This window comes from Anoplolepis gracilipes, chromosome 3 (genome assembly GCF_047496725.1).
Source record: "Anoplolepis gracilipes chromosome 3, ASM4749672v1, whole genome shotgun sequence".
NCBI classification, from domain to species: Eukaryota; Metazoa; Arthropoda; class Insecta; order Hymenoptera; family Formicidae; genus Anoplolepis; species Anoplolepis gracilipes.
This window is the reverse complement of record NC_132972.1, coordinates 11,963,459-11,976,790: the sequence shown is the minus strand read 5'-3', so window position 1 is coordinate 11,976,790 and position 13,332 is coordinate 11,963,459. Positions and strand designations below refer to the sequence as shown.

At 28.7% G+C, this 13,332-nt stretch overlaps 1 protein-coding gene and 1 long non-coding RNA gene across 6 annotated transcripts in view; one reads left to right on the top strand and one right to left on the bottom strand.

The window, feature by feature from the left end:
- Positions 1 to 10,154, bottom strand: part of LOC140663368 (uncharacterized) — a 65,469-nt gene extending 55,315 nt beyond the window's left edge. Inside the window, exon 1 of the long non-coding RNA XR_012046273.1 lies at positions 9,869 to 10,154. This is a non-coding gene — a long non-coding RNA (uncharacterized lncRNA). The remainder of the gene's footprint in view (positions 1 to 9,868) is intronic.
- LOC140663363 (uncharacterized) overlaps positions 1 to 13,332 on the top strand; it is a 236,335-nt gene that overhangs the window by 51,437 nt on the left and 171,566 nt on the right. For 4 of the 5 annotated variants that reach the window (XM_072887451.1, XM_072887452.1, XM_072887447.1 and 1 more), the window contains exon 2: positions 13,165 to 13,217. The gene's annotated coding sequence lies outside the window, so the exon portion shown is untranslated. Of the gene's footprint in view, positions 1 to 12,495; positions 12,873 to 13,164; positions 13,218 to 13,332 lie in introns of those variants that run through there. The other variant, XM_072887450.1, reaches the window with a different exon arrangement.

The following is a 13,332-nucleotide window of genomic DNA, read 5'->3' as shown; positions in this document are numbered from 1 at the left end:
GCCGATTACATACAAGGCAAAGCCAAACTAACCGACCGCGGATTGCTTTGCTATGAGAAATTAGTAGTAGCAATTACACCTTACGCGCTTGTGGGTGCTTGAGATGTGTGCACGCATGCATCTGTATGCCAATGCGTTCATTCGTTGCTCGCGATTCGATTTAGTGCTAAACGTTTAGCGGCTACATCGACGCCATGCACATCTAGTGTAGACAATAAGATGTTAGTTACGGTTACGTTGCATAGCCAAGCGGATTTCGATACGTTGTAAGTCTAAATCAATAAGTCTCGTGACAATAAAAATATTACATTAAAAAAACCAAGCGTTGGGTTCAAAAAGAATTAAAGAAAAAGCTTGTTCACATATTAAAATAATTTTTCAAAAATCTTTGATACAAATTTAAAAAATTTTAAATATCTTTTAATTCGCAGTTCAGACATGTCAAATTTAATTTGCAATTTAAAATATAATGTGTTAAAAAAAAACATGTGATAAAAAAAGAGTTAATGAAAAATTTCTCATAATTATTTTATTGTAAAAATAGAATGTATTAAAATACAGGTTTTGTAACTTCATGATTGTTAACAATAAAATAGCGTTTAATAATAATTAAACATGTTATTGAATTTAAAAAAAATTGTAATATTATAAGAATCTTTCAAGTTATAAATTTATAATAATCATTTATTATTATAAATTATTCTCATTCTATATCTATTTAAATAAAAAAATAAATTTTTTTTATAAAAATTTTTTTGCTTTATTTTTTTTGTCAATTTATACTTATTTACAAATTAATACCATTCTAGTTATAGTCTTATTGTTTTATAGCATTATAAATGTGAAGATATATATTCGAAATTATATTTGCCCAATACAAATTATTTTGAATAGTTATAGTAGATGACACAAAGAAAAATCATTAAACAATTAGCACTGCACAGCATCTCAAAAATGAGATATTATTAACGAGATTAAAATATTATTTAAAAATATGTAATAGTCGAAATTTTTATTGAAATATGCCACAGAAACTGTAGAACTATTCAGGAACTATAAAATTCCATAATTGAAATGACGTTTTCCAGAAAATGTGACGTGCCATAAGAGATATTTCATTTTTTCAGAAGTAATTTAATTGCACATTTACATTATGAAATAAAATAATTTTATCAAATTTCCTACAAAAAGTTCATATTGAAAGATTAATTAACAGACACAATTTTCTTAAAAGAAAAATATTTTTTCGCTGAAACTTGACAATGTTTATATTATAAAAATTGGCTGCGTCTTCAATTCGAGTTTATTATGATTTCGACACGGTACTTTAGTTTTGTACGAGATACGCGAGGTCACGAGTCTAAAGGAACCTTATCTTTGAAGATTTGATTTCATGATAAAAGAGCGGCGTGCCGTGTAGATCTTCAGACTTGAAGAGCAAGGATCTCAAAAAGAAAACTACCTTCGTGATCCCTGCGGAAAACCATCGTTCGAGTAAACTTTCTCCTTGTTCTTCGCGTCTTGTCTAGTTTTCTTCTCATTCAAGAAAGAAAAAGAAGGTACACGTTGCAGTTTTACGGTCGATGCCACGCGTTTTTCTTACCAGAAATGACAACGACAGTGACTTTTAGGGGCGAGGGTGATCGTTACGAACCGTCCGAAGTTTTTTGATCGCCGTATAAGCAAAGGATATTTCTTTCTGGGCTTTGTTCGCGCGCGAAAAAAAAGTAAAACTCAGAGCGCTTTTAAGGATGCTCCGGAGTACCGTTCGTGATCGTTGCAATTCGATCGATCATCGTCATAAAAACGCTCAATCGGTTGACTGACACGGGTTTTATCTTTTTTTTTTGCTGTCTGTTTTTATACTAATCACATAATGAATCTATAGAAAAAAAGAAAATTGAAAAACGAACTCTAATACTGGTCTTTATTCGTAATATTGTAAAGTACAGCAGAACAAAAATTTATTCTTTTGGATATAAATTTTTAAAAATACCAATTTAAAATATAGATAAAAATAGTAGCAGTTCTCAATAGCTTCAAAAAAATTTCATAAATAATATGATTCTGTTATTACAAATTTCTAATATTTTTAAATAACATTATTGTAAACACGCAATATAAAGATTTTAATAAAAGTAAATGTAGAATGTAAAAAAAATTGTTTTGGCTAATATATTAATAATATATAAAATGTAATTATATTAAGTAAAATATTCATATAAAATATAATTATACTAAATGTAAATCATATTTATGTATTATTTAGAGAGAATAATTACTATCATCTAAAATCGATTACACACATGACTGATATATAACATATATCATCTACGTAATTTAAAAAAAAAAAACATGAATTTTATTGTGTTATATTAATTTATAAAAATTAAGATATTTTAATTCTGCTAATAATTAGATAAAATTTATAAATATATATACTCAGAACTATACTGCAATTAAACTCTCAAAATTCGACCAATGTCTCATATAGACTAGTAAGTCTTTCTCAAGTAAAATAGATTATTTAGAAAAATATTTTAAATTTGCTAATAATTAGAGCTCTTTAAAAATGCATTAATATATGCAGAATTATATAAAAATTATAATAGAATGAAAAAAACTTTCGAAAATCAATCAGTGTTTCATACATATATTGCCCATTTCTCGTTACTATTTTATTTTAATCAACGTTTTTTATTTTTTTATTTTTAAATGTAGAACTCTTTTTAGAATTTACTTAAAACTATAAATCCTGGAAAATCTGATAAAAAAATAGTAAAGAAAGACCTTAGAACAAAGTGAAACGCTATGCGAACTTGGTGTCTTAGTTTGTTCTGAAACAGTTTCTTTGATTTAATGGCCAGAGCTATTGGTTTCAATTATTCAAAACTATTGAAAATAATACTTAAAACTCTTATTTATAAATTTTCATACACACAAAATATTGCAAGCATTTTATTTGAGATATTTTTGAAATTGGGAAAGTTACATTATTTGTCAATTGCAAATATAAATAAAGTGAAACGCTATGCAAACTTGGTGTCTTAGTTTGTTCTGAAGCAGTTTCTTTGATTTAATGGTCAGATCTATTGGTTTAAATTATTCAAAACTATTGAAAATAATACCTAGAACTCTTATTTATAAATTTTATTTTCATAAAATTTCCACGGCAAATTTCCATAACAGTTTCATACACACAAAATATTGCAAGCATTATTTGAGATATTTTTGAAATTGGCAAAGTTATTTGTCAATTGCAAATATACTGTAATTTTTAAACGATGAAACTATAAACGACAAAAAAAATCAATATAAATAACTAGCTACAAACGATTCAAAATCAAAATATAGCATCAATTTTTTTTTTTTAAATCGATTGACATTATTCCTTTTTAAATACTTTTTTTAAAATACTTTTGTAATTTTTCATTAGGTTGCAAAATATTTTTTTTATTGCTTGGAACAAAATTATTGTTATTACAAATTACAAACAAAAAATAATATCTTTTTCTGTATTAAAAACTTAGTTTGTTAAAATGCTAAATTTACATAGATGACACATGCTCTATTCACTTTAGGGTACGTAACTTTAATGCCTTTAAGTTGCGGTATCGTACCCTAAATGCCATAGCACCTTTCCCACCGTCCATACTTTGGCCTTTCGCATTCCTACAGCATAAAGATATACCACATATTTTGTACGCTGCTTAATGTTAGCTGACAAAGTAAAATGGTTTGAGATGTACATATAGTACTAATGATTCACGGACAGACGAATTCTCACATTTAAAAATATGTTATTATATATTGGATATAATCAGTAATGTTAAATAGCGTGCGTTAATTGAATTGTTTATTTCTAAGCTGACATTAAATTTCGAGAAAATTGAGTTTTCATACATAAATATACACAAAAGAAAGCAATTCACATGACTGAGAAACATTTAATCGTAAATAAATTTAATTGTGTGTTTTTATACATGATAAATGACATTCGATCTCTGAATTTAAAATATAGATTTTTTTGACACACCTACTGAAATCTACGACTAATTTAGAGCTTATTACAGTATTAATAATAAATTATAGGCATTTAAATATATCAAGTAACCTAAGCACTTAAATTTAATTATATAATAGAACATTATTAAAATCATTAAAAAAAATCAACCTTTTTTTCTTTTACTCTATTTTTTAACGAGACATTCATCTAATTCATGCAGTATATTGCTGTAGATTTGCTAACTGGAGCATACAGAGAAATTATGTCATGCTTTCTAACGTAATTTCTAGCGGGGAATGCACTTGTAGCAGCATCATAGAAGTTTTCGTATTCGAGAAAATATCTCTCAGCCAATGCCGCCGACATCACGACGAAAATGCATTTTGTGGACGCAATTTATTTCAATTGTAGAGAAACTCCTTCGAAGGTGAAATATGAAAACTTCCGACTCGTGTCGAAGTCATAGTATTCTCGAAGAGGGAGATTATTCGATGAATCAAGATATAGTTCGATGCATTTATTGCATTCTTCAAAAATAAAAGTTTAAAAAATGCATTCTAGTCCGTTCAAAGCAAAGTGTAAAATGGTTAACTAAAATATTCTTTTTTACAGCAACTTTTTGTTATTCTACAATAGATTTTATTAATGAGAAAAATAATATCTGAATGTTGATTTGATCTTCTAATATTATAAGTCTTTAAAAGTATTTTTAAATTATTTATTTCTAATATGTATATTTCATAATTTTTTATTTATCCAGAAAAGTTTACTTGAACAATATATGTTTTAATAATAATTCTCGATGTTTAAAATATAAATTTCGAAAAGTTAATAAGCCTTAAATAAAAAAAAATGTATTAAAAAATAAAATTTATTTAAGATTAAGTAAATAATAAAATTCTGTTGTGTATTTTTCTGATATTTAATTGATAAAAACATTATTTTTGTATTCAAATGTTTGTAAATCAATTATTAATGTTTTAACATTTTGTATTGTTCACTTTAACGATCTGTATAAAAATTATCAAAAAAAAGAGAAGATAAAGGGGAGCCAAGGCAGACCCGGAAATACAATATTGCGAACATATTACCCAAAGTGCTTGCTAACTTTTTTACTTTTTACGACGCGTGATAATAATCGTTATCGTGGCGAATGGGAACTGACTGGACACCGTCACGTTATTTCGTGGTCGGAATGCGAATTATTGCGCGCATAATATAGAGCGGTCGGCAGGATGCGACGATATCAAAGCGCGATTTCGCGCGCGCTCCGTTTTTGCTCGGGAAATTCCAGAAAATATCACGCGCGCGACGCGACAACGGTAGCCGCGCGTTGCATACAAAAGAGCTGCATTACGTACAGACATTATTACTGGTCTTTCGAGAAACAGATTATGCAGCTGCGAGTAGAACAATAGAAAGTGTACTCCGCATCGTATGAAGAGCATCGCTTCGTCGCACATGTACCGGAAAATATACAGTTCCCATGAGAAGCGAGATGCCACGTGACTCGCGCCTGGTGCCATCGAATTTCCTGTCGTCTATAATTACATTGTCACGCATGCGAAATTTCTAAAATATCATCGGAGTATAGTGCATAAGATATTGTCACAGGTGGACATCGCAATATATTTTTACCAGTTGAAAGAAAAAAAGCAATAAAGTGCTTGGAATAAATATAATGAAGCAAATAATGCTTCTATATAATAACTATTATATTGAATCAATATAATAATATTAAAGAAGAGAACTTTAGTTATATTTATGTAATGTTAAAACTATGCCTTGCATAGTATTGTCAATTGTTAAACAACATTCTAACAGAGAACTAGTTTACTTTTTTGTATTATAAAAATTTTTAAATATTTCTTTTATTCATTTCCCTTATTCACTTTTATTTCTTTTATTCGCTTGGAATAAAAATGTAGCAATCTGCTTTATTAAAAGAGAGAAAACCATTTATTACAAAAATTTTTCCTAGTCTGCTTTATTAGAAGATAGAAAACCACTTATTACAAAATTTTTTCTCAAGTCGCCATAAAAAATGCAAGAAAATATAAAAATAATACAAAATGTACGAATTAAAAGATTATATATAAATTCTTACGAATGTGTGTGGTCATCGCGAAAATAATAGTGCATATCTCAAAATATTTTTTTATAAAACAAAATACAATCATATTAATAGTAGAAACAAGCAATTATATAAATCTCTTTAGAAAAATTGTGTGATTTACCGAAACGTGTCTATTAATATATATAAAAAAAAAAAAAAAAAAAAAAAAAAACCGGAATTCACAATCAAATTACTTTCACGAACGTATATTATAGATATTGCACAGTTAGCTAAATATAAGGGAAAGAAGAGAATGAATCGGAATGAAGAGCTTTTAAATTAACCAATCACGCAATTTTATTTGCCGATAATTGCCTAGTGAGTAGTGCACAGAAATGAAAGAAAGGTACTTTTAAATTTCGCTAATTATCGAAGCCCATTCCTCCTTCCATCCTAGTGCCAGATAATATAAAATCGTAAAAAAGTCGCGAAATATTGAACAACGGCAACGACGTTGTTCTATATCGATTGCAAATTCGATTAGTGCTAATTCGTCGTTAACTAAATATTCCTTCTTTATTTCTATATAATTTGTATGCGTTTCATTTGATATTTAAGCAAGAATGAGCCATTATTTTCTGTATCACTTTGCGCGTGCTAAATTAATTGTTGACCGATCGTCATTATTTTATTTGTTTTTGCATTTATTGCTTTCATTAAGGTATCATAATAAAAAAATATTTTATTAATTGAATTCGAAAAGCATGTTTCAACGTGATACTATATTTATTAAACATCTGATTTCATTACGCATTAGTATTAGAAATAAAGCGTTTCGAATATCTCTTCGATCAATTAAATATTATGCAAAAGTAAATTATGTTGTTTATTATTTTCTTATTCAGTTTAACAAATGTATTTATAATTTCTAATCTATTATCTATAATATATAATCTATAATTTGTATAAATCTTTAGTTTTTACTATATTATAATTTAAATAAAAAAACACATATTTTCGACTTAGAAATTATACATTTTTATGTTAAATATCAATTAGTATAATTGTTCTTTTAACACTTTAATTATTAAATTAAATATTATTTACTACATCTTTTACTTTATATGGAAAAATATAATATATCAAGTATCCGCAAGAATTAAACAAAATTTCCGAACACGTTTTCGCAAAAAATTCAAATGATATTCTATTCAGCGTGGTTCCAATATAATTCGTTTTTAAATCGAGCCATCCATACGTCGTTCCGTTCCCCAAGGAACATCCGGAGGACTAACGCGATTTGATTGATTATTCTCCCATATCTGCGGGGAACTCGCGACGACACATACGATATGCAAATGTGACATATGTGACACGTTGTGACGTATTACATAAAAATAGGCTAATCTATTACATGCTGCGCCGGCCGGTGGACAGGGACTAGCCTAATACTTTTTCCCAGTGCGATAGCCCGTATGTAACAAGCGTCTTTCTCCACGAATATTACGAGATTTTATGGGTTAACGAAAATCGAACGTGTGAACGGTATTCCTAAATTATTTCTAGAATCTGCGAATTTTAAATAAGAAAATGAATAAATGATTTTATCGTGCGTTATATTTGATTGATGAAAAAAAAAAAAAAAAAAAAAAAAAAAAAATTTCATGGAATTTTCTTTCTTTCGGCTTGTTTTATTTATTTAATCACCATGATCTCATAGGATGTTAATTTAATTTTGAGAATAACGAGTAAAATTTCATTTTGTCCTTTCAGAGATGTGTAATAAAATTTATGTAATAAAAATTCAAATAAAAAACATTAAAATGTACTATAAAATATCAAAATTAATTTTGTTGCAATTTTAATCCATTTTACATAAATTTTGAATAAAATATAATGTAATCTAACGATTAAGTAAATATAATGCTATATATAAATAAGTAGATAGTTTACTAAATTACTCTTTACAACAAAAAATTATTTTCAACAAAATACTTACTGAGATACTTTACAACAAAAATTTACATTAAAAGTTATTAAATAAAAGTTATTAAATAAAAAAATTACTTTACATTAAAAGTTATTAAAAATTATTTATTTTCAAAAATAGATAATAAAAAACAGTAAAACATTATAGTTAAATGTGGAAATAATTAATTGTGCTTAGTTTATAACATATACAAAAATATTTCTAGAAAAGAGAAGTATGTTTGTGAAAATCTTACTGAGAAAGAAAGTCTGCTTAGGATAAGAAAATATTTCTGTACTGAAAATAGTATGTATCGCCATCCATGACGTAAAAAGAAGGAAAAACACGACGAAGGAGGATACCTAGTCAATTTTTCCGCATCATATAACGATAACAGATACTTTCGCTGCCATAACCACCGCGACGAGAAAAGAAGAGGTAGGAAACGAGGAGAATTTGTTGTTCTAACATCGAATCGAAAGCTGATCTTGCTCGTGTATCAAACTTCGACTCGATCAGGCTTTCGGATTCACCAAAACGAAACACAGAAAACTTCGCCCATCTTTTTCAAATTTATCTCCTCTTTTGCTTCGAAATATAGTTTAAATTGTCTCAAAAATTGTACAATATTTGTTATAACAAAACTATGAATCTTTGATGAACGGTCAAATTAATGATAAATAAAATCTACGTACAATATTAATAATATCGATTATACATAGGTCAATAATGATTAATCATTTCTCTTTCAACTATATACTTGTTACATTTTTTTATATAATACATAAATTATATATTATATAATAAATATTTATTTCGTGTGTATAAAGCTGATGTGGAAATTTTTTATGGAAACTTATTAATTATTGAGAATTCTAGTTTTATTTTTAATAATTCTATAATTTTTGATAGATTAAACAAATATTCTGGCTATTAAATAAAAAAAATGACTGACATTTTTTCTGTAAAATTCTATTGTAGAATTCTAAAGCGTCTAAAATCTGACAAGAAATGCTAAAATCGACGGATAAAGTAAGATGCAGTGTAAACTTGGCAAGTCTGTTTCAAACTATTTTTTTAATTAATGGCTGTATAACTATTTGTTTGATCTATCAAAAACTCTAGAATAATTAAAAATAAAACCAGAAGAACTCTCAATAACTACTGATTTTTCATGAAGTGAAACGCTTCAACACATACACTTTATTTCTCTTAAAATAATTCAGTTACAAAAGCTTTTCGAGAGTTTTTGAACATTGAATTGTAATTGATCTATTTAAATTAAAATAAATGAAATGTGAACGCAAACAAAGAAAAAGAGGATAAAATAGAAAAAATTTAAGCATTAATCATGGAATGCAGATGCATTCTAAATTTAGATTAAATATTGTAATACAAAGAAAAATATATTAAGTTACTTCTGTTACATTAAAAATTATTGTCATGTATACAATACAATAAAATAAGATTGATACAAAGAATCTTTTTTTTTTTATATATTAATATTGATATATTAATTATATATCTTTTACATTATATATTTAAATATGTATATAAAAAAACTTTTCAAGTAAAAATGATAGAAAGATTATCCATTATTAACTTTTACATTTGTGTAAAATAAAAAAAATAAAAAAATTAATTAGCGTTTATTATTTTGCAAAACGAAGATCAGTCAATAATTTTTACACTTTTTATTATTCAAATCACGAATAAATAAATATGAATAAAGCAAGCAATTATCAAAAAACATTATTACGACAACATATAACATGTACATTTTGTTGGATATAAACAAATATTTTTCTCACAGATATAATAAAATAAAAGTACTCACCACCTCTGGATATGCTGCCGTTATTTTCTGTTTCATCGAACGCGAACGGCGAGAGGAAGAGATAGAGATGACTTCTCTTGCTTTTCCCAGTATCCTGCTCCATCAGATCACTTCCTTGTTTCCTTTTCAGACACTTGCTATTTCGAACGCTCATACGATTCAACTGTAAAGACACGAATAATTACAATTATACAATACTAGGCTGTCCAAAGGTTTTATAGTTTATGAAAACATTTCTCTGCTGTCTTGCGAGACAAATGTAAACAAATAGATGCTAAGGCTCCGCCTATATATCGTCGTAATAAACACGTATTTACCGCATCGTGTATTGTCGGTAATTGTATCACGCATTACGTCGGCATAAAAGTCACGGGAGAGAGTAAAAGAAGATAGGCTTACTTTTTCTGTCTTCCTCTTCCTCCCTTCCACTCTATCGCTTTCTCTTTCTCTCCTTTGGACAAGCTTGATATACATATTATATTTTGACGTAAAATCACGATTATGTTACTTTGCTCGACCTTTTCGAAGTTCAATATATAACGATGAAAAGAATTCGAAAAATATCCTTCCTGGATATTTATTAGAATGATATGAGGGATGCAGTGTTCACGTATTCGCGACGCTTAACGTACGGATTTCAAGCAAAGTATCGTTGATGAGCGGAACGACATCGGTCGCGAATATCGAGGGACCGATATCGATATTTGCGACAATTTACGTTAGTATCATCGTTTATCACACGCGATCGCGATCAGTTTCTTACTCGCGCGTATTTCACTCTCGAAATTGACGAAAAGCGCGCGAAAACCGCGGAACCGATCTCGCTGTCATATTGAACTGGCACAAAGGACGAAGTAGACGTTAGACGTAGATACGTAACTACGCAAATCAAATGAGCATTTCGCGAGACATTTTCCGAAAAATAATTCTGCGTCTTGAGTAACATAATAGGAATCAAATTAAACGTGTTATTAAAATAATGTTCTAAATATCATCTAGTATTTTTTATGATTGATATTTAGACTTTGACTTGACTCTATGACTTGGTGCTTGAAAGTATTTATTTAACTAAGGCCTCGTCTACAATAGAGTCGTAAGTCGTAAACAATTAACCAATCACAGTTAAATTTAGAGAAAAATAATCGAATCAGGTTGATTAATTTCTTCCGACTTACGACTTATGACTCTATTGTAGACGAGGCCTAATTAAAGTAAATTTTGACCAATCAAATGCTTCCGACCACTTGTAGCGCTAAGTGGAATGTAGTTTTAATTTATAATTATATAAATCTGTTATTGCCATTAATGTGATTAAGGTTTATAATATATAATTAATATACATATGATACATATAGTATAAGCATATATAATGAATATAATATATAAATATGTAGAAAAAAATATATGCTATATAAATATATGTATATAAAAATATATATATATCTAATATATAAATATATAATACATTTATAATGTAAAATAAATAACAAAAAGGATTATCTATATGGAGCAAAGTAAGATTAATTATTCGATAGACGAATAATCGACGTATCATGCATCACTCATTGCGATGATGTAGCGTGTCTAATTGAGCTTTCATCGTTCATGCAGCAGGAAGCGAAAACGCGTGCCTCGCGGCAAAGAGCGATGCAGTAGCCAATTAATTTACCGCTTTTTAAAAGCAAAAGGTTGATTAGTTACCACGTCGCTTTTCGTCACGCGACAAGCATTTTCGTGTCCTGTCTGCCACCATGAATCATTAAGGTATTAAAGTATCGTTCGAAACGGCGTAATTAATCGTTATGAGGCAATCGTGCGAGTATTTACATACAAGGTTTTGATACTCAACGTGCCATGTACGTAATCAATGTTCCATGACAGTTTTTCACTTGACTCGCGTAGTGTCACTTTGCCGTCGTGAGTATCACTGTCGGAGCGACGACGAGTCTGTCCGGTGGAATTTCGTACGTTACGAACATTTTAACCTGTCGGAATCTAAATTTACGTGCAAACGAATGTCGAGAGTGCCGAATCGATTATTCTAGTATGTTAAATTAGCGTTAAATTCGATCATGCGTGTACAAATATGTTTAATATTTGTTGTTGCTAATCGGCCTTGTTCACGCAAATTCGGCATCTGCGTTTGATTTATCGAGCTACCTTTCATTATACGCTTGTCGAAACGCGTCGGGAGTATCGAATTACTGATATGTTTTTTATTTCGTAATTATATAATTAATCGTTGTTAAGTAATCATACAAGATATTTGCACTTAACATCACGAAGCTCGTCATTGAATGTATCTACGTATACGAATGATTGACGCGTCATGATAGTTTCTCGCTTGACTAATGTCGCGTCACTAGTGTCACCTTGCCACCGTGAGCGTCATTGTCGAAGCGATGACGAGTTAGTCTGTGTCCTGCGTGAGTTTCGTATCTTTCGAATATTTTATTCAGTCAAAGCCTAAATTTACGCGCGAACGAGTGCCGGAAATGCCGGATCGATTATTCTAGTGCGTTAAATTATATCGTGTGTGTGTGTGTGTGTGTGTGTGCGCGATTATGTTGCTAGTTTGTTTATACAAATCCGGGATCCGCGTTCCATTTATCGATTATTTATCATTTCGTTATATACTTGTCGAGACACGTCGAGAGTATGGAATTAAGATAGTTGATAGTAATTAACGATCATATTTTATTGCGTTTACTATACATTTGGAGTGTAATATTGTTGCGCGCGCATTGATCTAAAATTGGTGTGATCCGAACATTTTATATTTATTAAAAACACGTAGCGAAAATTGGCAATATTGAACGTAGAGGCAGACGATTGTTTCGCGTTGTTTGTGTATTTCAAAGTGAGTCGTATAATAATCAAGAGTAGCGTGTGAAGTGATTGCCGTATCGTCATAGTAATTAACGCCCGTGATCGTAATTAGTTGCGACTTTTCTGGATTGATTCGTTCGAACAGAGTAATTGCGGTAACTGCGTACATTGATTGGTAAATATTTATATCTATTTAACGTTTTCTCCAACATTCATTTCCTTGTTGACAATTTAGCGTCACGTCATAGTGATCATGTTTTAACAGACGATTAATATCATTTACTTCAATGTTATTAATTCTACTATCTCTCGATATTAGCAACATATTATTTTAATTATAAATAATCTAGTTTTTTGATTTTAGAAAAAAAATTAATATAAAATTGTTTTAAATTTTATGTGTACATTTAGTAAAAATATATTAAAAATAACTGTTATTAATCAATTATTTTAATTTATATTTTCAGATTAGTTTCCAGTTTCCAATTGCAGTTATATCATTAGACGTATCATCATTATGGTGAGTAATGAATTAATATAAAAATTGTGTTAATTAATATAAAAAACATTGAACAGTTTTATTTATTAAATTTAAAATAGTTATTATTAAATTCCTGAAAAATAGAAATTGTGTT